This window comes from Podarcis gaigeae (genome assembly GCF_964106915.1).
Source record: "Podarcis gaigeae genome assembly, chromosome: 13".
Taxonomy (NCBI): Eukaryota; Metazoa; Chordata; class Lepidosauria; order Squamata; family Lacertidae; genus Podarcis; species Podarcis gaigeae.
The window spans coordinates 53,883,281-53,907,105 of NC_139689.1; the positions used below are offsets into that span (position 1 = coordinate 53,883,281).

At 43.6% G+C, this 23,825-nt stretch overlaps 2 protein-coding genes and 1 long non-coding RNA gene across 10 annotated transcripts in view; 2 read left to right on the forward strand and 1 right to left on the reverse strand.

Annotated features, from left to right (window-relative positions):
* MOCOS (molybdenum cofactor sulfurase) overlaps window positions 1–23,825 on the forward strand; it is a 252,479-nt gene that overhangs the window by 113,479 nt on the left and 115,175 nt on the right. The window lies entirely within an intron of this gene.
* Window positions 1–23,825, forward strand: part of PTPN3 (protein tyrosine phosphatase non-receptor type 3) — a 98,506-nt gene that overhangs the window by 9,371 nt on the left and 65,310 nt on the right. The window contains exon 1 of one of the 6 annotated variants that reach the window (XM_083709194.1): window positions 14,423–14,540. The exons of the other annotated variants lie outside the window; for them this stretch is intronic. The gene's annotated coding sequence lies outside the window, so the exon portion shown is untranslated. Of the gene's footprint in view, window positions 1–14,422; window positions 14,541–23,825 lie in introns of those variants that run through there. 6 annotated transcript variants of the gene reach the window in all.
* LOC310830290 overlaps window positions 273–23,825 on the reverse strand; it is a 44,496-nt gene continuing 20,943 nt past the window's right edge. For 2 of the 3 annotated variants that reach the window (XR_014557546.1, XR_014557547.1), the window contains exon 4: window positions 14,547–15,175. This is a non-coding gene — a long non-coding RNA (uncharacterized lncRNA). Of the gene's footprint in view, window positions 4,007–14,546; window positions 15,176–23,825 lie in introns of those variants that run through there. The other variant, XR_014557545.1, reaches the window with a different exon arrangement.

Genomic DNA, 23,825 nt, shown 5'->3' on the forward strand with positions numbered 1-23,825 from the left:
CCCCATCTCTCGGATCAGGGGGTGCATTGTGAACACCGCTGGCAAGGCAGTGCAATGTTATTGTCGGCCATCTTCCAACGCGCCACCTGGTGGCCCCCGCTTTTTATTTACTTTCACAGACAAAACTACAGCCATGTTGGCTGGTGGCTACTATTTACTGCTTACATCTGTTACCATATAGCCTTGTGTGTGTGTATGTATGTGTGTGTGTATATATATATATATATATATATATATATATATATATATATTACATATACACCGATGGAACGCATGAGGGAATTTTTAACCTAGAGTCAGCATGCACAAAACTGGTATTTCCAGAAAAGGGAATGAGCAACAAGACAAGACAGAGTTCAGAGCACTTGTATATGCAGGGTTTTGTGTTTTTTAAAAACAAAAACAGAGCGCGCAGCACTCAGATTGAATTAACTATTATTCGGTTATATCTTTAGAGGGGAGAGAGATGGGGAAGAGCAAGCAAGATGGAGCAGCATAGGTGTGATATGAGAAGGCAGAAGCGAGGGGGTGACTAATAACTCAAATAAAGAGACAGGAGCATATTAGAAGATAGGAAGACATATAAGATTAGTGAAAAGGTGATAAAATATAAATAGCACCTTGTTTGTAAGCAACACATCCAAAGTCTTGGAGAATTAGAGTGGCCAGGAAGGAAACAGAATTAGAGCGTGAAGGGTGAATGTTACTTCTTCCAAGTGGGTAGGTAGGGAGTCTTCTTCAGGGGGTCTACTCTACTATGAACCAGGAGACCAATTTTTGCACCAGTGCACTGGGCTCACAGGGTGTTGTTCACTATGATTTGTGATGGCCAGGACATCATAGCCATAGCAGTTTATTACCTAGGAACATCCAGGAGATGGAGAGATGGAGAGATGGAGAGATGGAGAAATGCAGGCACAGTTAACCTCTTTGATTCTTCCTAACCAAATCTAGTTGGGATTATTCTTAAAGGCTTGGTCTTTCAAGGAATGGCTTCACTAACAAAGGAAGGGAAGGGCATCTACAGTTCCAGTAGGATTTTTCATATCCTGACATGAGTGGTGGTGGTTATAAAAGGGTGTGGAAGGTTGCAAAAGGGATCCATGTGTACCTTGAGGGTATGATTTCCTAATCTGAATGGATGCTGATTCATTTGTGGTGTTGTTCTAACATTGGGTTTTACTCTGCTTTCCTGTGCAGCGCTCTTTACTTCTCTGGGGGTTTCTCCAAAGCCCATAAATAGAAGTGCAGTGGGGTTTGATTAGACTGGAGACGGACTGGTGTTTACTCAAAGTGAAATGGGCCACTTTGGAGAGATCTCCAAAGATCTCCACAGCAGGCAATCTTCCAACCGTTGAACTTCACCCACAAAGGCACACTCCTCCATTGTCTCCCGAGACAGGTGGATGCCAACCAACCAACCAACCAACCAACCAATCAATCTATGTGCAATTTCTGAGTCTGCAGTTGATTTAAACATTAGCAGCTTCACACCAGCTATCTAGGCCAGCATCCTATTCTCACAGTAGCCAACCAATTCCTTTTAAAAATCAATATATATATTTGCATTTTCTATTTTACATAAACAAATGAATTAAATACATAAACGTATAATCCCTTCTGACTTCCCTCCCCACCACCGTAGATCTTAATGTAATGATTTCCCCCTCGGCCTCTCTATCATAACTCTATTTTTATAAATCCTTTAGTTCAAATTTTTACTACAAGTTTTCTGTCAATCCTACCAATGTATGTAGTTGTTTACAATAGCTTTTCAAAATAAATTACAAACTTTCCCCATTCTTTATTAAAGACCTCCTCTTCCTGGTTTGTAATTCTTCCTGTAAGTTTTGCCATTTTGGCATAGTTCATCAATTTTGTCTGCCACTCTTCTTTGGTCGGAGTTGTACCATCTTTCCATTTCTGGGCTAAGCACAGCTGTGGTCACATACATAAATAGTTTTGTCTGGTCCTTCGGGGTCAGTAGCCAACCAGATTTCTAAGGGAAGCCTGAAAGCAGGACCTGAGCACAAGAGCAGTCTCTTTTCTGTGGTTTCCAGCAACTGATACTCAGAAGCATTACTGCCTCTGCATTTGTCATTTGTTAGGATACATATTCCTTGAAAAGCTGATGGTGTGGCTACTCCTTTTGACACACTTGTATACCTGGACTGGAAGATATGTTTTTGCTCCCGTCTAACCAGTCTGCGGGGTGGGGAGTATGAACACTGCTGATCTTTAGACAGGCATATAAAATCCATTCATGTAGACTATGGATTGTAGAACTCAGGCGACTGCCTAAAACTGTCTGTTGCAAATCGCCAGAGTCCCAGAGGCACTTGATGGGAAGGAAATGCCTCTTTCTTGCTTCAGTCAGGCTTGTAAATCAGTGCAGGCAGAAATGGATTCACTCCTTGCTGTTTGTAGCCGTGGTAGATGTGGCCACTTTGCTATTAGAAATGAATCAGCTAGATGCTGGACATCAAGTGCTGGTTGAATAGAAAATATTTCTCTGCACATAACATATGATGGTTGATGGTAGCACTTAAATTGGCTAGCTATGTTTTCAGACTCTTTACCCTTACTGGAAATGATGAAATGCTGATGATGCAATGCATCTCAAGTGGACCCAGCAGCCTTGTTCTTTGCAGGCTCGGCCCATCTTAAAGGGGAAATACAGGAAGCTCTTAAGGAAATTAAGTGGGAAAGAGTTTCTCATGCTGGCATCGCATGAATGACGTTTCTCCACTCCTTAAAGGGACTTGGGGGCTGGAACCTGAAACTCACTGACCATCCAAGTACGCTACTTGGAAGGTTTCTATTTATTTTAATAAAGAATTCTGACACCTTGGCAGGAGTACTGTGAGAACCCTAGTTTAGGGGGCAGAGCACGGGGCATCCGGGTGGGGCCTGCTTGCTATAGCCCTTTTGGTATTAAAGAATCCCAACAAATGCTCTTCAAATACACTGCATTCTTGCAATTTAAACAGAATGGGTTGTAAGAGTGAACCAGTGCACCTTGCTAAATTTTATGCACACTCAGTTCTGAAATGGCACACTTGATTATTGGATGCGGAGGGTAGTTAATGCTGGATCTATACATGGGCCATAGCTGCAATTAAGATGATTTAGGCCTCTCTTCTGAAGCTGTGAAGTTGCTGACTTGACAGATTACTGGAGTTGGCCGTGTTTTCCTTTTAAATGGAGGCATTTTCAGCTAATACCACCAGGCCCTTGGTGAGTGGTGTTGTCAATTTCCATGCTGAGCTACAGAGCCCTGTGTTTGCAAGGAAGTAAATCTTTGGTAAAGAGTCCAGCAGAAAATGAAACCTGTGTTTGCAGGATAGGGGGTGTGGCATTTTGGCAAATTGTTAACTACAAAATTGACTTTGGGCAATTTCCTAGTTAGAGAAGGCAAGCAGGAAGGCAAGCATTATTATCATTTGCTATCACAGACTGAGCCCTAGACTACATGGGTAATAAAGCAGCACAAAGGACTCTCCACATCTGACCCATGAAAATAGGGGCAAACCTATATGCAGGACTGCTGCCCTCTTCCCACAATGACATGTTGCAGAAGGCTCTACTTTGCCTATTGCATGCTTAATTTATTTATACTGCAATAGCCTGTTATTTACTGTTTTAAAAGCAAAATACAATGGCAACTGTTGCTAAAGATATAGTAGAAAAACACAATAGGTATGCAGTATGCAGTAAACAATAGACAGCATGCAAATACTTCACCAACCACAACGTGTGAAATGGCAGGCTGTGCCATGCTGCTTCAAGAGTCCACACACATGCATTTATATGCCACAACACACTCAGCTGCCATTCAGACTGCGACCACAACACTATACGTACACACTTAAATGGGAGGAAATCTACAGAACTTACTGGGACTTACCTCTGCTCTGAGTAGACATGTATATGCTTGCACAATCATCTTTTAGAGAACCCAGGCAGGAAGCTGAACGCTGAAGATAACTCTTGCAAACTTTGTTAGCTAAATTTTAATAAGGCACACCCAAAGGTAAAAAGGACAGTTATTTACTAGAGACAGGTACCAGGAAATAGGGGCAGCTGCAGCACATAACTTGCTTGAACTTCTGCAGTGACTGTTTGTCTTCAACTGCCTTGCTGCCTGGTGCAGAGTCTACACACAGAGCTGTGCCGCCTGTTTTTACAGGACTGGGAAGGCCCCTGTCCATAGCTGTCAACCTTTCCCTTTTCTTGAGAGGAATCCTATTCGGAAGAAGGGGATTTCACTTAAAAAAAGGGAAACATTGACAGCTATGCCCCTGTCTGAAACTCTAGAGAGTCACTACCAGTCTGAGTAGGCAGTACGGAGCTAGAAGGACCAATGGAGTCCCTCTGTACAAGACAACTTCCTGTTAGGAGAGAATGAATCTTTATTTGCATCAGCCATCAGCCATAGCAATAAAACAACAATACAATATGCAAAGAATAGAAATAAAAAGTCAATTATATAAAATACATTTTAGGGTTTTGAATCAATAGTCAAATAGTGGATCTTATTCTAATTACTCCAGCTAAAAACTTTGCAACCTTTGCTGTCTCCTGCTCATCTTTATCTGCCAAGAGAAAGGGCAGTGTGGCAGTGGCCGGGCGACCCAGAATGGACAATAAAAGAGGGGTGATAACCTCATTCCTCAAGTCTTTCGGAAGAGTGTGAGCCAGAAGGGCATGTTAGGAGAGAGAATGTTGAGAAAGGAATAAATGCCAATTCTGCATCCTCTGTGGCTTGATTGGCGTGAAGACCTTATGTGGTAATAACTACAGCAAGATGTGAAATGGAGAGCTGAGGTCACAGCGAATGCTTATGCAGGCTCTGCAGTGTACTGTGCGCGAAACACAACTGCTGGTAGTGGCTTTTACTCAGACTTTACAAATAGCAATGACTTGTCAGTAGGCAACCCTGAATCCTGCAGACAACGAATCAAAATCTGCAATGGCCCTTTGGCAACTGAATTTGACCCAGGAAACACATTCATCTGGCTTTTGAAGACACCCCCCCAAATATTATCCATTTTATTTTTGAATCCCTATCATAATGCATAAAAGGGACGCGGGTGGTGCTGTGAGTTAAACCACAGAGCCTAGGACTTGCCGATCAGAAGGTCGGCGGTTCGAATCCCCGTGACGGGGTGAGCTCCCGTTGCTCAGTCCCTGCTCCTGCCAACCTAGCAGTTCGAAAGCATGTCAAAGTCAAGTAGATAAATAGGTACCGCTCTGGCGGGAAGGTAAACAGCATTTCTGTGCGCTGCTCTGGTTTGCCAGAAGCAGCTTAGTCATGCTGGCCACATGACCTGGAAGCTGTACGCCGGCTCCCTTGGCCAATAAAGCGAAATGAGCGCCGTAACCCCAGAGTTGGTCATGACTGGACCTAATGGTCAGGGGTCCCTTTACCTTTACCTTTATCACAATGCATTGCTTTCCTACATTTCAAATTATCATTAGCTAGCATTACTGTAGTATGATATTAGAACAGCACCAATTGCCCATTAATTGCTGGCCATATAAATCCCATACCTTTGGTCAAAAATTCAGTATTTCAACAGGAGTATTCTGATTATATTGAGTATTCTATATCACAAAGTGATTCCAACTTTCAAAAACAGTTCCAACCCTCTAGAAATCTTGGCAAAAAGAACTACATAGCACTCCCAACCAGCCACAACAACAGACAGAAAAAAGAAGAAAAAAAACTCGGAAGGGGGGAGAGGTCTCCACTTCTCTCCTTGGCTTGGGGGTCACATAGCTCTAGACCCTCCAACTTTTCTCAGGACATTCTGGATTCAAATCAGAAACCAGGATGGCTTCTGTAAAACCAGGACTGTCCCTGGAAAATAGGGGCACTTGGAGGGTCTGTTAAATGCCTCTGTTCTTTAGACTCTCTTCCTGAGAAAATAAGTTCAGGCATAGAATCAGAGGCTAAGAATTCATACAGCATCTCTGCAGTCCCCTTTTCCACCCTTCATAACACCCTTGACCATTTTGTCATGCTAAGGTTCAACTGCTTCCCAAGATGGTCTCCTGCTGCTACTAATATCTTTAAATTATTTTTTATTGTTGCACATAAAAGTTTTAGTACACGCGCTCCTCATAGATTGGGGGCGGGGTTTGCATCCTTTATTGTCTGCTTCCTTTTTTTTGCCACAGTTTGTCATTCTCTTCATTTGGACAGGGCTTCCATTTTCTAAAGGAAGTCTCCTTGCCTTTAAGAGCTATCTCAATTCTGCGTGTTAAACCACACCTCTTGGACTTTATGACCCTGTTCCAGATCTAGTGAGCTTCTTATTATTTGTATCTTTGGAGAAATTTGACCCTCGTTACTTTAAATTTCAGCTTCCTTTTTACTATCTCAACATTTTGGAGATGCTTTATCTTTTGTAGTTCAATGTGTTGAACTTCCTTGGTTCGGAAGTTGAATTTGATAGCATTGTGGTTTCTCTTTCAAATTGGTTCAATTTTCCTTGTCTAGCTTCCCCCAGCTGCTACCAGTTGGGGGGGGGCTCATTTAAAAAACCTCAATGGTATATTGTGGGGAGACCCCAAGGGCCCCCAAAATGTGATAATGTGGTCCTGAGTGTGACTGTTAAAAGGGAACTTATAGTAGCCTATCACTTTAAGAAACTGCTGAGAGTGTTCCTTTGTAAGCAGCAGCCCCTCATGGGGCAGAGAGAAGCTAAAACTCTTATCGCAAGAACACAAGCAGCTATACACTCAGGTTCACAGCACTCCGTACAAAGCTCAATAGCTCTTGCAACCAAATGTATCTATGCGAAGGCCGTGCAGGGACAGTGGATGTTGGCTGTATCACAATTAAAGCTATGACAGCAATACAACCGATCTGTATGCAAGTTTGCTTATGCTAGAAGCGCAGGCACACTAAAATGAAATGTATCTAAGCGAACTCCAGCCAGCAACAGCTTGTTTTGCTTCTTTGAATGAGGTATCGGAAGGGTTTCTGTGAATGTGATTGCAGGAAATTGTAATGCTTTGTGTGAGAAAGCCTCCATGGGGCCTGAGGGGGCCCGAGCCCCCTCAAAAATTCGTTTGTAGAATCACAAAATTATGTTGGTATTTTTTATTTTCCTTGTTTGACGATAGTTACCTTTTAAAATACATTCAGTAATGAGTTAAAACAAAGCCACTCCCGATCTAGAGAGGGGGTGGGGTTGCGGGCTCTCGACCCATCAACAATCTCGCGGGGCTGGCGTCAGCCCCGTGAGAAGCGGGGATTCCCCCTAGCTCATTAATATTCACCGCCCACAGCGGCAGCCAATCGGCTGCCACAAAGGGCAGGCCCTCACAGGTTCATTTAAGGTCGGGGCAGCCCGGGGCTCGCCCCTTTCGTTCCCCCAGCAGCAGCGGTTTGGAGGTCTTGGGCCCCCCCAATATTTTTTATAAGTCGGCGCCCCTGGTGAGAAACCTATAAAGAACATGTAATCAGCAGAATAACTGTTAAGATAAGCAAAGTAGTTAGAATTTGCGGAACGAAACTCAATAGTTTGCCCCTTCGGCTTCTAATGAACAGCTGGCTGACTCAGCTCTCTGATAAGACACATCCCACTGCTGCTGGGGATCTCTGAAGCGGCAAGCCAGCAATCCTACAAGATGGTTTCCTAATCAGGTTCAGAGTATTGGCACCTTCTTTGTTATGGTTCCAATATGAGATCCCAATGGTCCGCACCATTGGGATCTACAGCAAGGCAGTAGCCAATGCCTAGATCAGCAGGTGTTCTCATGATAGAATTCCATTCCATCCTTTGATATGGTCTGGGAGTGGGTGCAGGTGTGGGCTTGTTCTCTGTGGTTGGCACAGAGGAAGGTTGAGAGAGAGTTCGTGATGTCATCTGTCCTTCAGGCTGAGCCAAGTACAGTTCCCTTGCTGGCCACCCTGTTCTTTTCCAGTCGACTTCCTTTCTTATCAGGCCAGCTGGCTAGACCTCTGGCTGGTGCCAAAGCTGGTGCCACATTCTCATTATACAAGGATTTAAAGCCACAATTACTTCAAGATCTGGAGACACCGCTTACTGGTATTGCTCAGCTGATATAGAGCCCTGCCCTTTGCCAGCCCCTCAGAGCCAGCGGCTGCAGCCTCTCTTCCTCACCCACTCTCCAGCAGCCCCTACCAGCTGCAGAGGTTGCTCCTTTGCTGCCGCCACTCTGGACAAGCCCTGGCTCATCATCCTTCCTGAGCTCAGTGGCAGCAGCACTGGCAGAGGAAATAGGGACATTCTGGGATCAAATCAGAATTCCGGGACTGTCCCTGGAAAATTGGGACACTTGGAGGGTATGTGTTTCTAGGCAGAGGTCTGTGTCCAAGTGTTTTTTTCCTTCCACTTTCCCCAGGAAAACCTACATTTTACCACTGAATCGGAGCCAATGGCAACCAGGACCTTTGCCTAGAGTGTGGCACAAAAGGAAGTGTGGATGAGTCCCAAGTCTATAACTTTTGATTGGCTGATCTTATTTTTACCAACTAGGTCTATACTGTGGAAATATACATTAGTTTTTACCTCTTCTTAAAAAATGGATTTAATCAAGGATTTTGCCTGTGCTTTGCTGCTGCAGTTGAACAGGACATTTAAGTTTCTACAAGATTATTGTACCCTAGGATGCACAGATTTATGCTTCCAGGATTTAGCTCCTGGCACCCAATGCTTTTACAATGCCTTTGTTTCAGTTTCAGCGGATGCATTAATTAATAAATATGTATCGCTTACCTTCTCTTTGTACAGCTGCGTAACTTGTTCTGTACTTTGATGCTCTGTGGGGTCATGGCACTTTGTCAGTTGGGGTTACTCTTGTGCTCCTTAGCAAACATGCAGCAGATTTATGCTCCGTCAAAATCACACAGAGAGCCTGCAGGAGGCTCCCTGCTATAGATTTTTGCTCTGTACAAGTGGGAAGCCAGAAGGATCCATAAAACCATGAGGTGGGGTTAAAGGCATGGCCCTTCTAGGCAAACAGTGGCTGAATAGCATATTGCCATGTTGGAAATTTCAGCTGGCCTTTCTCATTTTGTGTATGTGATGTTGCCAAGAAAAGCCAGAAGCTGAGGCTTAAAACTCTGGTGACCACAGGGAATACAATTAATTCAACCTCTATGGGAAGGGAAGCAGCTTTCTTCATGAAATTGTTAGACTGAATCATTACTGGGGCTCTTAAATTATACCATAGGAAGCAGAAGTGTGACCATAAATATTCATGAAAGCATCCTGTATCCTTGAATTTCAGAAAAGCTGTAGCAACATGCTTTGCAACACATATTAATAGCGAAAAGAAACCCATTGACAACCAGTCGTGTGTGTACAATTACAAAAACAAAATCTTGGTAGAAATAACCACTGAAGACAGATATTTTTTGGATTCCAGTGTCATACATTTTAATGCAGAACTATGATCTGAAATATGTTTACGCTCTTTCATGGCTCCTGTTCATTTCAGTAGGGCTCTCAAAGGAAAACCTCCCAATTGCACCCCTCATTAATTGGAGTGAGGATGCCAAGGCCAATTTAGTCCCATAATCAGGCCTGAACCCTGATTGAAATGGGACAAGATAATCTGTGTCATCCATGAGTTCTTCAAATTGTTCTGCCACAACCCTCTTGGTCAACTTCCCTAAAAGGAGGGTATTTTCTTTTCTTTTTTTTAATTTTAAAAAAATATTTATTTATACAACAAGAAAAAACAAGAAAACACACACACACACACAAAAACCCCCCACAAGTATCAAATTACACACAAATTACAAAAATAACCATAGACGCATAATTTTCTTGACAAACAATAAAACATCTATTGGTCTTAACACTAAAGACCCAACTTCCCGTCTATTCCATATTTCAAGTTCAAATTACTTATTGCCAATACACATTTTTTTCATAATTAAACTTATTCTCAATAAATCTAATTTCTTCTCTCTACCTAGCAACTATTACTGAAGTTCCTCGAATGCGTTCGCGCTTAAAGGAGGGTATTTTCAACCAAGTGGCAGCTGTCATAAGCCAGTGGGTCCAGGCTGGGCTTTTCCAGGAGTGGTTGGATCACCACTTCTTTCACGACAACTCGGACCACTCCCTCCCGCAGTGTCAGAGACTGGGCAGATGAAGAGGAGTAGTAGAGACCACCTCCCCTGGAGCCTTCCAGAGAGGAGGAAGGGGCAGATAGTATAGATCAACAGGACTGGCTCGACACAGGGCACACCCTAGAGAAGGCATCCCCAACCTCCAGCCCTCCAGATGTTCTGGACTACAATTCCCATCATCCCTGACCACTGGTCCTGTTAGCTAGTGATCATGGGAGTTGTAGGCCGAAACACCTGGAGGGCCACAGGTTGGGGATGCCTGCCCTAGAGGAAGAACAAGAGGGAAGAAGTTGGGAAATAATGGGAGATGAGGATCCAGGTAGCATTGAGCAGGCAGAGCCCGAGCAGCAGCTGACTGACACGCTGTCACTGGAGAGACTCCCAGAAACCGTTCCCTCCCTCCAAACCAGGAGTTTACTGAGAATAGCAGAGCAGAGGGCTTGAAGACAGGTGGCCCTGAACAGCAACCGTAGGAGAGGGGAGGAAACTGATGAAGAGGGAAGTTCGGAGGGGGGGGGGGCGAGATACTGAAAGGTGCTTGATTGCCTTGCCTTGGGCATCTGGAATAATAGTAAAAAGGGCTAAAAAGCCTGTGTTTTCTCTGTCTCTCTGCTTTCCTGGGCAATCAGCCAAGACAACAACTTGAAACACAGTGATGCTTTGACCAAACCCTGGACCACACCCCTTGGCAAGTTTAATAAGCCTAGAGGGTCAAGCATCAGGGGTCAAGGAGATCATTTGGTGTTTGTGTCCATGACAGCTTTTATTTTAATTTTTTACCAAATATTTTTATTGATTTTCCAATTTTGACCCAATTATAAAAATACCAATTAATTCCAAATCAATTTTGTTTAAGCAGTTTCCCATATGCTGTTCTTGATGCATCCATTATGTTCTAACATTACTGCATTTCATATTCTTATTTACTTCTAGTTACATTCTGTTTTACAAAAGAATCACTTAAACAACAGCTGCACTCTTAATGATTTCTATTCGTGACATTATTTAACCTTACATAAAACTTCAACTGAGGAGCAATAACTCTTTTCAGTCTGTGTCCCATCTAATAAATCTAGTTGTTGATCTAATTGGCCTTATATGCCTGTGCCCCCAGGCCCCCCCCCCCGCTGCCTTCTTCTCTCACTGTTCTGGCTGGGTTGTAGGCCTGGGTCAGGGTGGAGCTGTAATCCCAAGGCTAACTCCTCCTTCCTGGGCTCAGCTCCATCCCATAATACTCAGGCAATTCCAGATAAACAACAATCCTCTCTTTTCTGCTGGTCAGCTGAATCAACAATTTCCAGAGATTCACCTTTGTCCTCCATCTGGAAAGGGAGGGGGGAGGGAGGGGTATTTCTCTTCAACCACAATTTACCTTAAGATTCAACCAAGCCACCCTCCATAATCTCTTTCTTTTTTGGGGGGTGGGTTAAGCTCAAGTTTCCCAGCAACATCCATCAAAACAAGGCTCCCCGTTTCCCATCCTTCAAACCACACACAGCTTTAAATCTTCTTTTAAATCTCAAAGTTACACAGTACGTCAAACCTTGTATATATTTAAATTTGTGTTTGGAGAGGGTTGCCAAATCATAAAAGTAGGAACTTTCGTAAAAAAATAGCAGAAGGCATCCCTCTCCTACACCCACCTCCAACACAGAATAAAATCTTTTCCCAATTTCAAACCTCAGTTCCATGCATCTGGACAGTCCAGAGTTTTAGTGTTCACATCTACTCCAGTGACAAGCAGTGCGCCTTCACTTAATGCCAATTAAAACCCAATTGTTAGGAGAACCTCTGCTTCCGATGGTGATCTGGGAGGGTTCTGTCTGCCCCTGTGTTGAACTGGACAAGGGGTGGGGGTCAGCCCATTCAGCTGCTGTACCCCAGGAGGTTTCCAGGGAATGCTTTAATCCCTTCCATTCCCCTTTTCTCTGTCTGTGCCTCTCTCCTCCGCCATCGGGCAGACTGGAACCGGAAACCCGTGTCCATGACAGCTTTTAGACATACCATGTGTGTCCGTGGGGGTGGGGGTAGGACAGGAGAGAAGGCCTGGGGTGGCAAAGCTTAAGTTCTTTTATTTAGTGTATGCTTGGGGGGTTTCTTTCAGAGTCACTTGGGGAAGTTCTCTTTCTATTCGCTTGTTATGTTTCCTTGGTGGTGAGAGAGGTTGGGGTGGCCTAGGGTGAGGTTGATCGTCTTTGGCTGGCTGCAGTGGGATTTGTTTGTGTGTGGGTGAGGGGGGTTGTCGGGTTAAGTTAGCCATATTGAATCGTATGCTGTTGGTGGGTTATGAGCTCTCTCTAGTGTGAGTGGGCATTGTTATATTGGAAGGTGTTCAGTAGGGCCAGTTCTGGGGTGACTTCTAGTACCTGTTTAGTTATTTTGCTTCCTTCTGGTATGACTGCAAGCACTCCTTTTCTGACTGGGTCCTTGATTACCGGGTTTGGTGGGATCTGCTGGTTCAGACACAGCATATGTCTGAGAAGGCCCCATGAGGGATCATGGGCAGGAGGAAAAAACTGTTGTGACATTGATTGCTTTGTCAACTTGGAAGGGCTGTGGTGGGATCCAGAAACGACAGCCCCACTGACCACTTAACTGCTCTCTTCTCCATCAGCTTGTGAGCTTTTTCTGAGGCTTATGGGGTATGATAGCATCCTTTGTCATTTGAGCATCTTTATCAAGATGCTAACAGATTTGCCTGCCTTTGATCAGTTGTGCTTCAAGGAAAGCTCACCAGTCCTCTGATTCTTTAATCCTTTCCAGCCCAGAGAGATGTTAACCAAAGGATCTCACAATAGTCATCTCCTTGAAGAAGCAAGGAAGCACAGGAGAATCAGATGCATCACAAGAGCATCTTGGATGGGATGGCTTTCAAAGAGGGCGAAACAATTGTATGGAGGAGAGGCCTATCAAAGGCAACTAGCCATGATGGCTATGCTCAGCCTCTCCTCTTGGAGGGAGCAATGCTTCTGAAAAGCACTTGCTGGAAGCCACAGACTCCCCAAACGTGTTTCACAAGGACCCCTTCCCTCCCTCTGCCCCAGTACCTGAGGCTGTCACGTCTCTTCAGGGATTTGGCCAGAACAAAGTATATGCTGGGGAAAGGATCCCTCCTTGCAAAAAACAAACAAACAAACAAAACCAGAGCTAGCAGCAAGCAGCTGGTTCTCAGCCATGCTAGCACCAGTCTGGCGCACGAGGGTGGGGGACACGGGAAAGAAGCATTCCTATAGTATAGGGCACTCAGTTGGCATTTCCACCTACCTGAACTCTGAGCCTTTCCCCCCTTTTTTGGTCTGCCTATCTCCTAAGGAAGATGCAAGCTCTTGCTGGAAGCCACTGGTGGGGAAGAGGGTTTCTATGATTCCCAAATATTTCAGAAGCATCTTTTTGTTCCTTTAGCTGCTTGATATAATCATACCATGGAAGGGATCCCAAGGGTCATCTAATCAAACTCCCGGCAATGCAATGATCCTGCCCACAGCCAGCCCTGGCTGGGCGCCAAACTCCAGCCTTCTGGTTACCATTGCAATTCTGCATGGTGTGGAAAAAGGGGAGAGAGAAATGTGTTGCTGACACTCTCATAACACTGATGTGAGATCCACACCATGCAATCCTTTCAATAACTAAAGTCACATGGAGGGCTGTCACATGGAGGATGGAGCAAGCCCTTAGGGCCTGAAGCAGTGACTCTCCTTCCTTGGAGGTTTTTGAGCAGCGCTTGGATGGTCGTCGGCCATGAATCATCTAGTTGAGATTCCTTCATTGCAGGGGGTTGGACTAGATGACCCTCAGGGTCCCTTCCAACACATGACTTCCCCCAAAATGATTCGTGCCATTGTGACTTCCCTCTCACAGACCTACAACCCCCAGAACCCCTAACACTTCAATTCCAAGGATCATTTGGGGGAAGACTTCTGGTTTTTAGAAAAGGGATGGAGAACCCGCAGTTTGCTCACCCCCATTTGCTAGGAGCCAAGAATGGGAAGCTCAAGTGCTTCTAAGAGTATGGTTATAGGGAGCAGCATGTATAAAATATTGAGTGTAATAGGGTTACAGTCATACCTTGGGTTGAAGTTGCAACAGACGCTGGTTGTGTTCACTTCAGGATGCGAATGAGGCTCTGGAACGGATCCTGTTCGCATCCAGAGGTACCACTGTATGAAGGTAATTGTATCAGAATTATTATGGGAATGTTAAGGAGGGAGGGAGGGGGAAAGAGAGATTGTGGAATTCTGGTGGTGAGTAATGATTGGATGAGGATTTGAAAGGGAGTTTGAATACGAGGCAGTTGATAATCAGTTGAGAGCAGCGGGTTCTGGAGGGGTGGTTGGGCAACTAACTATTCAGTTTAGGATCAGTAGTCTAGTCATCGTAATAAAGCAGCATATAAAATAAAGAGAATTTGAGGCCATAAGCTCAGGTACACACGTCAACCTACAATCATTTAGTGAATCATCCATACAGTCTCCTTTAGTGAGGGTGCAGTACCTAGTATCAGGACCAAACATTGATATTTTTTGCTCTTTTCTAGTTTCATAGGTTTATGTTCTGGTTCTAATGATGTAATAGGGGTGGGGGCTCTTTAAATACTGGGGGCTGCCGCACACGCCTTTTCTTCTTTAAAATAATTTCCCCTCATTTTGAAAAGCACATGCATTGTCTCTTTCTTCAGGTTCTTCGGTTACATTTGTGTCGTGAGACATTGGTTTCTATGCAGTATAGGGTTGGGAAGAAAAGAGGGGACCACAGGCCTCAAAATGTTTAGGGCCCTCTGGTTATAGCAGGAGTGGAGAACCTGTGACCCTCCAGATATTTTTGAACTGAACCCCAACTCCCATCATCTCCAGCCAACATGGTCAATGGTCCAGGATGGTGGCAACAACTAGATCACCACCACTGCTGGGTTATAGTGAGGAATCTTGTTCCACAGGCTCACTCCCCTTCCTCCCCTGTTACCTTCTGTGTGAGAGCTGTCCTGTTCCATGCTTCCCCACAGCAGTTGCCATTCTTCAGCTCCAGAGACATTTCTTGTACCAAGGATTCACTATTGGTTTTCTGAAATGCAAGGTAGGTAGGAAATAGTCTGAGCTTTCCTGCACCATTGCATAAGCACCAGCAGTTCTTGCACATATGAAATTGGGGAGCAGGGCTTCTAGGTCAGAAAGGTGTGGCAGCTTCCAAAAGACCCTTCTAATTTTACCCATTAAGCTGTTGTGGCACCTGTCAATCTTAGCAGCGTGAGATGGAACAGGGTAGCCATATACATGGCAAATCTTATTCTAAGACTCAAATATAGAAATACATTATTGTGCCTTGGTATACATTTTGGAATTAGGTCAATCTGAAAATCAATTAGTCTAATTCAGTTGCTGCTTTTCTGATCGCGACTCCTGATCTAATTATTTATTTATCTTCCTCTGTAGATATTTTATAACTGGAGAGATGTCACTAGGGCATAACCGCTGTGCACTAAATGAGGACACGCCATAAGGCTAGGCTATTCCAGGAAGAGCCACTTAGATGAACGGAGCACAGATTTTATTCTTTACATTAATTGTGACCTTCAAATTAAAATGGCTCTGTTCACCCCCCCTTCCCCTTTTAAAAAGCATGATGACAAATTGCTTGCTTTGAGTGCAGTGCACAGATTGCACAACTGGTGGGGTCCACTGTTTTCACCCATGCATATATAGCTTTCCAACATTTTGCAGATAAAAGCATTCTTGTAACATCCCTTTTCTCACACAAAACACCGCTGCTTGAGTGCTGCTCCTTCTCTCCCCCTTCAACACTTGCCAAAGGCACTTCATCTCCTGTGCGCTACGTTCATTTACTTTGCAGTAGAGGGTCTGGCATATAGAAGCCAAGAGGACTTTGTTCTATGAGCTAAACAATATTAGGGGAAAACATTATTACCTTATGCCAGGCTTATTACATGTAGGTCACACAAGCCTGCCGAAGGTACTAAGATGGTCAGCTGAGGCCTCACTTTGGGTATCCCAGGTTGGTTGGGTGGCTACCAGGGAAAAGTCTTTTCTGTCATCATGCCCTGACTTTGGAACACCCTCCCCAAACATGTTTACCTGGAAACCACTTATTTTAATACACCTTAGGTACAAGCTGCTTTGCTGCTCAAGGTCTTAATGGAATATCATAACGCTGCTTATAATCTAGATGCTGCTCCACTGATTTCAGTTGTTCTTAATTGCTTTGCATATTTTTCTTGCATTGATTTAATCTCTTGGAAGTTGCCTTGCACACTTCTTGTATTTTTATATATTGCCAGTTCAAACAATATAACCCAGTAGCATATAACACTGTATACAATAAAATATAAAAGACCATAAAATCAGTAAAAAATGATCCTTAAAATGAGTGGCTGCTCCATTTTTAACAGTTACATGTGCCTATATACATAAAAAGGGTCTTTTAAGAGATGCCTGAAAATAAGAAGTGAGGGTGCTTGCTGACGTTCTGCTGGAAGGGTGTTCCATGGGCAGCACTAAATGTCTGACTTTTGGTGGAAGCCAGTCAGGCCTGTAACATGAAGGACAGCTAGCAATATTCTTGTAGGTGATCTCAGTGTGATCAAACTGAGAGATTAAAGCTCAGGCCATCCCTAAGGTGTCTGGACTCAGGTTGTTCAGCTCTTTATATAGGAACACAAGGGCCTTGAATCTAACCCTGTGCAGATATTGTAGCAAAGGTGTTAACATGCTGTCGGCATTCTGCACCACACATATCCTCCAATATTTCTCCAATGAAAATAGGGAGAAACAATGATTTTACTATTTATACTCCACACAACTTACTGGGTCGCCCCAGCAACTCTGGGTGGCTTCCAACATATATAAAAACATAGTAAAACATTTAACATTAAAAAAACTTCCCTAGATAGGTTTGCCTTCAGACAGCTTGGAGGGTTGGATTCTTGGAACTTTGAAGTGTCAGGCATAGCTCTAATGGCTTTAGCCCAAACGTAGCAGAGTTTTCCTGCACAGCGAAGAAGCTAGTTGAGGTGGAAATGACTTGTCAGCTAGACTCAGAATAACTATTTACAGGATTTATTAAAAGGAAAAAATAAAACCAGCAGAGTTTCTGCATACAAAACAAAGCAAAATAAATCCTTTCTTTCTCTCTCTCTCTTAACCATACACAGCACTTCTTCTCCTAACACACCCACCTAACACAAACTGTGCTAGCATTCCTAGATAACAGGGTTGAGTGCTGGTCGTTAACCAATCAGAGTAAGTACTTTCTAGGTCAAGCAGACCTTGGCTTTCTGCCAGGAGTAAATTGACACTGCCTTGAGTTAATTGTGTGAAGCCAGAATCTGTAAGTTTTCATGAGAATCAATTAACAGAAACTGAACACCCCCTCACAGATTCTGCTGGACAATTAACATCAAATAACACCTATGTAAGAGATTATTTTTCCAGCAAACCTAAACCCTTGCACATCTGCTTGTTCTTTATCTTTGCCAATTATTTAGTTAATACATCTGCTACATTTTCTTCACTTGATACATAAGTACATGTGATTATATTGTCTTGTACACAGCAACGTACATTTTGGTATTTTACAGAGATATGTTTGGAACGTGATTTGAAACCCTCTGTTTTACTTAAGGTTATACAAGCCTGATTATCAATGTAAACTCGTACTGGTTCTCCACAATTTACATTTAAATCTGTTAACAAATGCTTGAAATAAATCACCTCATTGCACAATTCACTCAATGCGGCGTACTCGGATTCCGTTGATGACACACTTACAACGTCTTGCTTGCGTGACCGCCAGCTGATTAGAGCTCCACCGACCATTATGACTAGTCCTGTGACAGATTTTCTATCTGGCAAATTTCCCCAGTCACTATCACAGTAGCAACTCAACGTTTCATCCTCTGAAGAATTTAATTGTAACATATAGCCAATTGTCTGTTTGAGGTATCTCAGAACTTGTTTTACCCCTTTCCAGGCATTTAGTGTGGGTTTTGAGACCAATCTACTCAATATGCCTACTGCATAGCTAATATCAGGTCTGGACCACTGTGCTAGATACAATAAACTTCCAATTACAGAATGATATATATCAGGATGTTCAAATTCAGGACTCTCATCTATATGAAGTGTTTTTATGAAACCTGGATCCATAGGCACCACTGCCCCTTTGCAATCCTGCATCCTGTATGTAGTCAGTAGTTGTTTAACTTTGTTCTGCTGACTAATTAGGCAGCTGCCATCTTGGGCCCAGCACACTTCCAACCCTAGATATGTCCTAACAGGGCCTAAGTCCTTCACTTTGAACCTACTGGACAATTGCTTGGCAAACCTTTTAGTTTGTTTATCTGTTTTGCAAGCATACAATACATCATCTACATAAATCAGACAAAACTCTTGATCACTGCCTGTACCACGTACATAAACACAATTGTCAGCTGTACTCTGCTAGAAACCAAATGACACTAAGGCCTCATGGAAACATTTGTTACAAGATCTTGCCGCCTGTTTGAGACCATATAGAGCTTTGTTTAATTTCAACACTCTATTGGAACCTGTCTCATAACCAGGCGGTTCGGCTAGGTACAGGTCTTCTGATATTGATGCATGTAAATATGCAGTCTGGATATCAAAATGGTTTAACAGGAGTTTTCTCTTTGCTCCAAGCGTTAGAATCAGCCTTACACTGTCCCCCTTAGTAGTAGGGGAAAAAGTCTCGTCATAATCTTTTCCAGGCCTCTGAGAGTATCCTTGAGCCACCAAACGAGCTTTGTATTTGTACTTTCCTGTCACCAGAGGTTTAAGTTTGTACACCCACCTGCAGCCTACAATCTTTGCCCCCTCAGGCTCTGCTACTGGTGTAAAGACCTTGTGCTCATTCAGAGAGGACATCTCTTCCTCCATTGCCTGTTTCCAGAGCTCTGCCTCCTCTTTTGGTAACTTTAACACTTCCTGAAAACTCTTGGGCTCTGCAATTACACTAAACACATTTGCAGTATCTGGAGAAAAACGCACCGGAGGCACTCCTTTGTTTTGTCTTTTAGACCTTCTGGGAGAAAATTTTTCTTCTGACCCACTTTCCTCCTCAGAACTACGACCTCTCTTTTGTTGCTTAGCAACTGGTCTCTGGCTAATTCCACTTTCTTGAGAGCTCTTATCTGAACTTTCCTCCCCCTCAGACTCTGATTCTCTATGTTTAACTTCAGAGTCATGAAGCTCCTGGGAAGGTTCAAACCAAACCTCAGTATTGGCATGTAGTCTCTCCCAGCCACTATGTTCACAAAAACTGGCATTCCTGGAGATCACAATGCCATTTGTCCCTTCAGCAAAGCGGAAACCTTTTCCCAGCTCCTGGTAGCCCACAAACACTAACTGTTTGGTCTTAGGATCTCCCTTCTTTCTCATTTGTTTTGGAATTAATACCCAGGCTTTTGATCCAAACACATGCAAATGGTCAATTCTGGTTTTTTTCTGAAACAATTTAAAGTACGGAGTTGTACCTATTGTTTGATGAAAGAGCCTATTTTGGAGATAACATGCGGTGAGCATGCTCTCCCCCCAATAAGACATGGGCAAATCAGCATCATCAAGCATGGCAAACATCATATTTTGTAAAGATCTGTTTTTTCGCTCTGCAACGCCATTCTCCTCTGGGGAAAAAACGTTCGTTTTTCTATGCCCAATGCCACGCTTTTGTAACCAATCTCTAAAAGCATTTGACATAAATTCGCCACCTCTGTCCGTCTGAATCCTTCTGAGTTTAAGGGACAGAAATCTTTCCACAGATGCCACCCAGCCTTTAAACTTAGTGAACACGTCACCCTTATTCTTCATGGGAAAAACCCAAGAGTAACGTGTGGCGTCATCCACAGTTGTTAATGAAAAACGCGATCCACCCCTGCTTACAGCAAATGGACCAATTACGTCCATGTGAACCAGCTGTAGCGGTGACTCACTAACTCTGTCACTTCTGGGGTAAGAGACTCTGTGGGTTTTAACCTTTTTACAAACATTACAATCAAGGTACTTGTTACAACTCTTTAAATTACCCCCATCAGCCAATTCAGACATTTTTAGTACACTTTTCCAGCAAGCATGCCCCATTTTCCTATGCAATAAGTGCACACAGTTGTCATGTATAGCTTTGTTATTCACTGCAGGCTGAGATTTACTGACTACTGCTGCAACTTGAGATCCTGCTTTAAGCCAAAACAAGCCTCCCTCTGACTTAGCAGTGCCTAAAATCTCACCAGCCTTCTTAATAATGCAACTGTCTCCTTCAAAATACACTTTAAACCCAGCTTTTAGCAAACAATCTACAGACATCAGATTGCTCCTTAATGAAGGCACACAAAGTACATTTTGCAGGCATTCACGAAGACAAGGAACAAAAACTGCACCCCCCGAAATCACTTCGGAAGTACTTCCGTCTGCTAGGGCCACCTGGCTGCGCTGTGCAGAGTTCTTGGAAACAAACAATTCATCTGAATTTACGATGTGCCGAGACGCGCCCGAATCGACCACCCAGACAGCTTGTTTCTCATCAGCAATCTTGACCTCGGCGGTCACCAGCTGAGCAGACTGTTTTCGTTTGAAGAATTTCTTTTTACGCTGCTGCTGATCTCGTCTCTGCTCTTGCACCAGCCACTGAGACTTGACCAACTCCGGGCATTGTCGTTTTAGATGTGCTGAAGACCCACATCGGAAACAACGCCTAACAGCAAACGCTGACTCCTCACCGGTACGCTGCTTTTGCTTCACCTCTGGCACGGCATGAGAACTCCCTCCAAACCGCCCGCCTGTAGAAGCCTCTGCAGCAAACGACCTTTCATGCCTCTTCTGCCATTCTTCAATCAAACGCCCAGTAACATAACTGACTGATAAATCACGCTCCTGTATGCCTTCTAGAGACAAAACTAAATTATCCCAGCTTTCCGGGAGAGAACTCAAAATAATAGCCACCTTCTCCTGCTGGTCTAACGCACAGTCTCTTTCCTGTAGCGCAACAAACTTTAACTGTAAACTGTGTAGGTGTTCCTGCATTGTAACCCCAGGCTGCAACGTTGCCTTGTACAATGCCTTGCGAATGAACAGCTTGGAAACCGCTGTCTCACGCACATGGAGTTCTTTAAGTGCTTGCCACACACCTCTAGCTGTCTTGATTCCCCTCATATAGGGCAACTGGGAATCTTCCAGCCCCAAGACAATTGTGGCCCTTGCTCTTTGGTCTTTATCGAGGTCTTCATCATCAGGCTTCGCAGGAAACTTACTCACCACTTGCCAGAGACGATCCCTCTGCAGCACTGCCTGCATGCGTTCCGACCACAGCAAGTAATTGGAGTCATTCAGACGCTCAAAAGCCATCTGAACTGGTTGAGAGGCCATCTTGAGAGCGATGTCCCTGGAACCCGGAACCAGCTACTCACGGCCACCGAGAGAGAAAACAGGAACCACAGCACCCAGCACTCACACGCTGCAACTGTTGTCCTTGTGTCCACTGCGTCACCAGCTCACAGCAGTCAGGAACCAGCCAGTGTCCATCTGCTGCACCAACAGGAACGACAACTTCCGGAACTACTGGAACCAACACCGTTGATGCTGACACCACCACAACTCAGGCTGGCAGCACAATACCCATAACCTCTTGGAACTTTGAAGTGTCAGGCATAGCTCTAATGGCTTTAGCCCAAACGTAGCAGAGTTTTCCTGCACAGCGAAGAAGCTAGTTGAGGTGGAAATGACTTGTCAGCTAGACTCAGAATAACTATTTACAGGATTTATTAAAAGGAAAAAATAAAACCAGCAGAGTTTCTGCATACAAAACAAAGCAAAATAAATCCTTTCTTTCTCTCTCTCTCTTAACCATACACAGCACTTTTTCACCTAACACAAACTGTGCTAGCATTCCTAGATAACAGGGTTGAGTGCTGGTCGTTAACCAATCAGAGTAAGTACTTTCTAGGTCAAGCAGACCTTGGCTTTCTGCCAAGAGTAAATTGACACTGCCTTGAGTTAATTGTGTGAAGCCAGAATCTGTAAGTTTTCATGAGAATCAATTAACAGAAACTGAACATGGATAACTCCCCACCCTCCAACATTTCTCCAATGAAAATAGGGGCATCCTAAGGAAAAGTGGAACGTTCCAGGATCAAATCAGAAACCAGAACGGCTTCTCTAAACCAGGGACGCCCCTGGAAAATAGGGACACTTGGAGGGTCTGGACCCAGGGGCAGCCCCACATGGAAAGCACATCGCAGTAGTCCAGCTGCAAGGTTGCCAATGCATGGGTTGTAGTGGCCAGGTTATGCCTGTCCAGATGAGGCATATCAGGACTTAAAGCTTTTTTGGATTTAAGGTGGCACCTCTCTTTCCTGTGACATGTGAAGCTTGACAGCTGTTCTGTCAACCAACTTTTAGCTGAGTTGCCTTCTGTGATATCTACAGCCTTACCCCATGCTAGTTTACCAATAAGTAAACTCGAGTCTTGTTTGTGGTCTTCCCAAAGGCATTTAGTCTGCTGCTGCTGCCTGTGGGCTGATCTAGCAGGACTGTCCCTAAATTCTCAAGAAAGCCCTATTATATATATATATATTAATAATATTTATTCAAGATTTTAAAAGAAATTTTAAAAAGACAGAAAAAATACAATCGTTAAAAAAAAGAAACAAATCAAACCTTTACATAACTTTCTTTCTTTACTTACTTCCTTGACCTCCTCACACCTCCCATTTTTGTATACTAATTTAAATTGTTGTTTCAGGAAATCCTTCCAACCTGATTTTTATCTTAATAATTTGTTTTAAAATACTGTAACTTTACATTCTCTCTTTCATCAATTCATTTTTACTTAATCCTTTATGTCTTTTTACCAAACCCACATAAATTTCTTTTTTAAACATCTTATCAACAAAATCCTTAATTTTACAATATTTTTAAAAGCCACTTTTACTTTTACTTTTACTTTATCCAATCTTAACTCTCATCCAAACCTATATATCAATACTTATTCTTAAGACATTTCCCTAAGGTCGGAAAAAAATTCCCTTCCACGAATTTCCCAACTCTCATAAAAATAAAACAAAAAAGCAACTTATATTATATACACTTTGAGTTCCCAATTTTCATTCCACCCATACCCCCTTCCCGGTTTCAGTCCCCAGCATAAATCCATCAGTCTCAAAAAAACATCAACCCGGAGATCTTAAATCCGAGGCTATTAAATCTCTCTCATGACTCCTCTGCCAGACCTTTTGATAGTCTTTGATATTGAAAACCAAATCTCGGGGAGGCTCCAACCCAACAGCATCCACATTCCTTCCAGCCAAGCCTCCGTACTTAAAGGTAAGGCCTATAGGGTATTCCAAATCTTGTTTCATTCTCCTTTCAGATCCAAATGTCCCCATAACTCCAACTTCCACCTGAATCAGATTTATAATCCAAGGGTCATCTGATCTCCACATAAGGAGATCTCTCCATCTTTCACTTTCCAATTCAGGCGAGGCTTCCATCTTCGAAAATTTATTGTTACCATCATGTCAGGCCTCAAATTGCAGCTCGCCTTTCGCATCTGCAGGGTTACGGCTCCCCCTTTCTTCTTTTCAAAGACAACATTATTCTCCTTCTCAAATTTCCCTGTTTGTTCAGTTAAATAAAATTCCTGTGCCGAGTTCTTATCAAGTTCATTACTGGTACTCACTCTTGTGTCC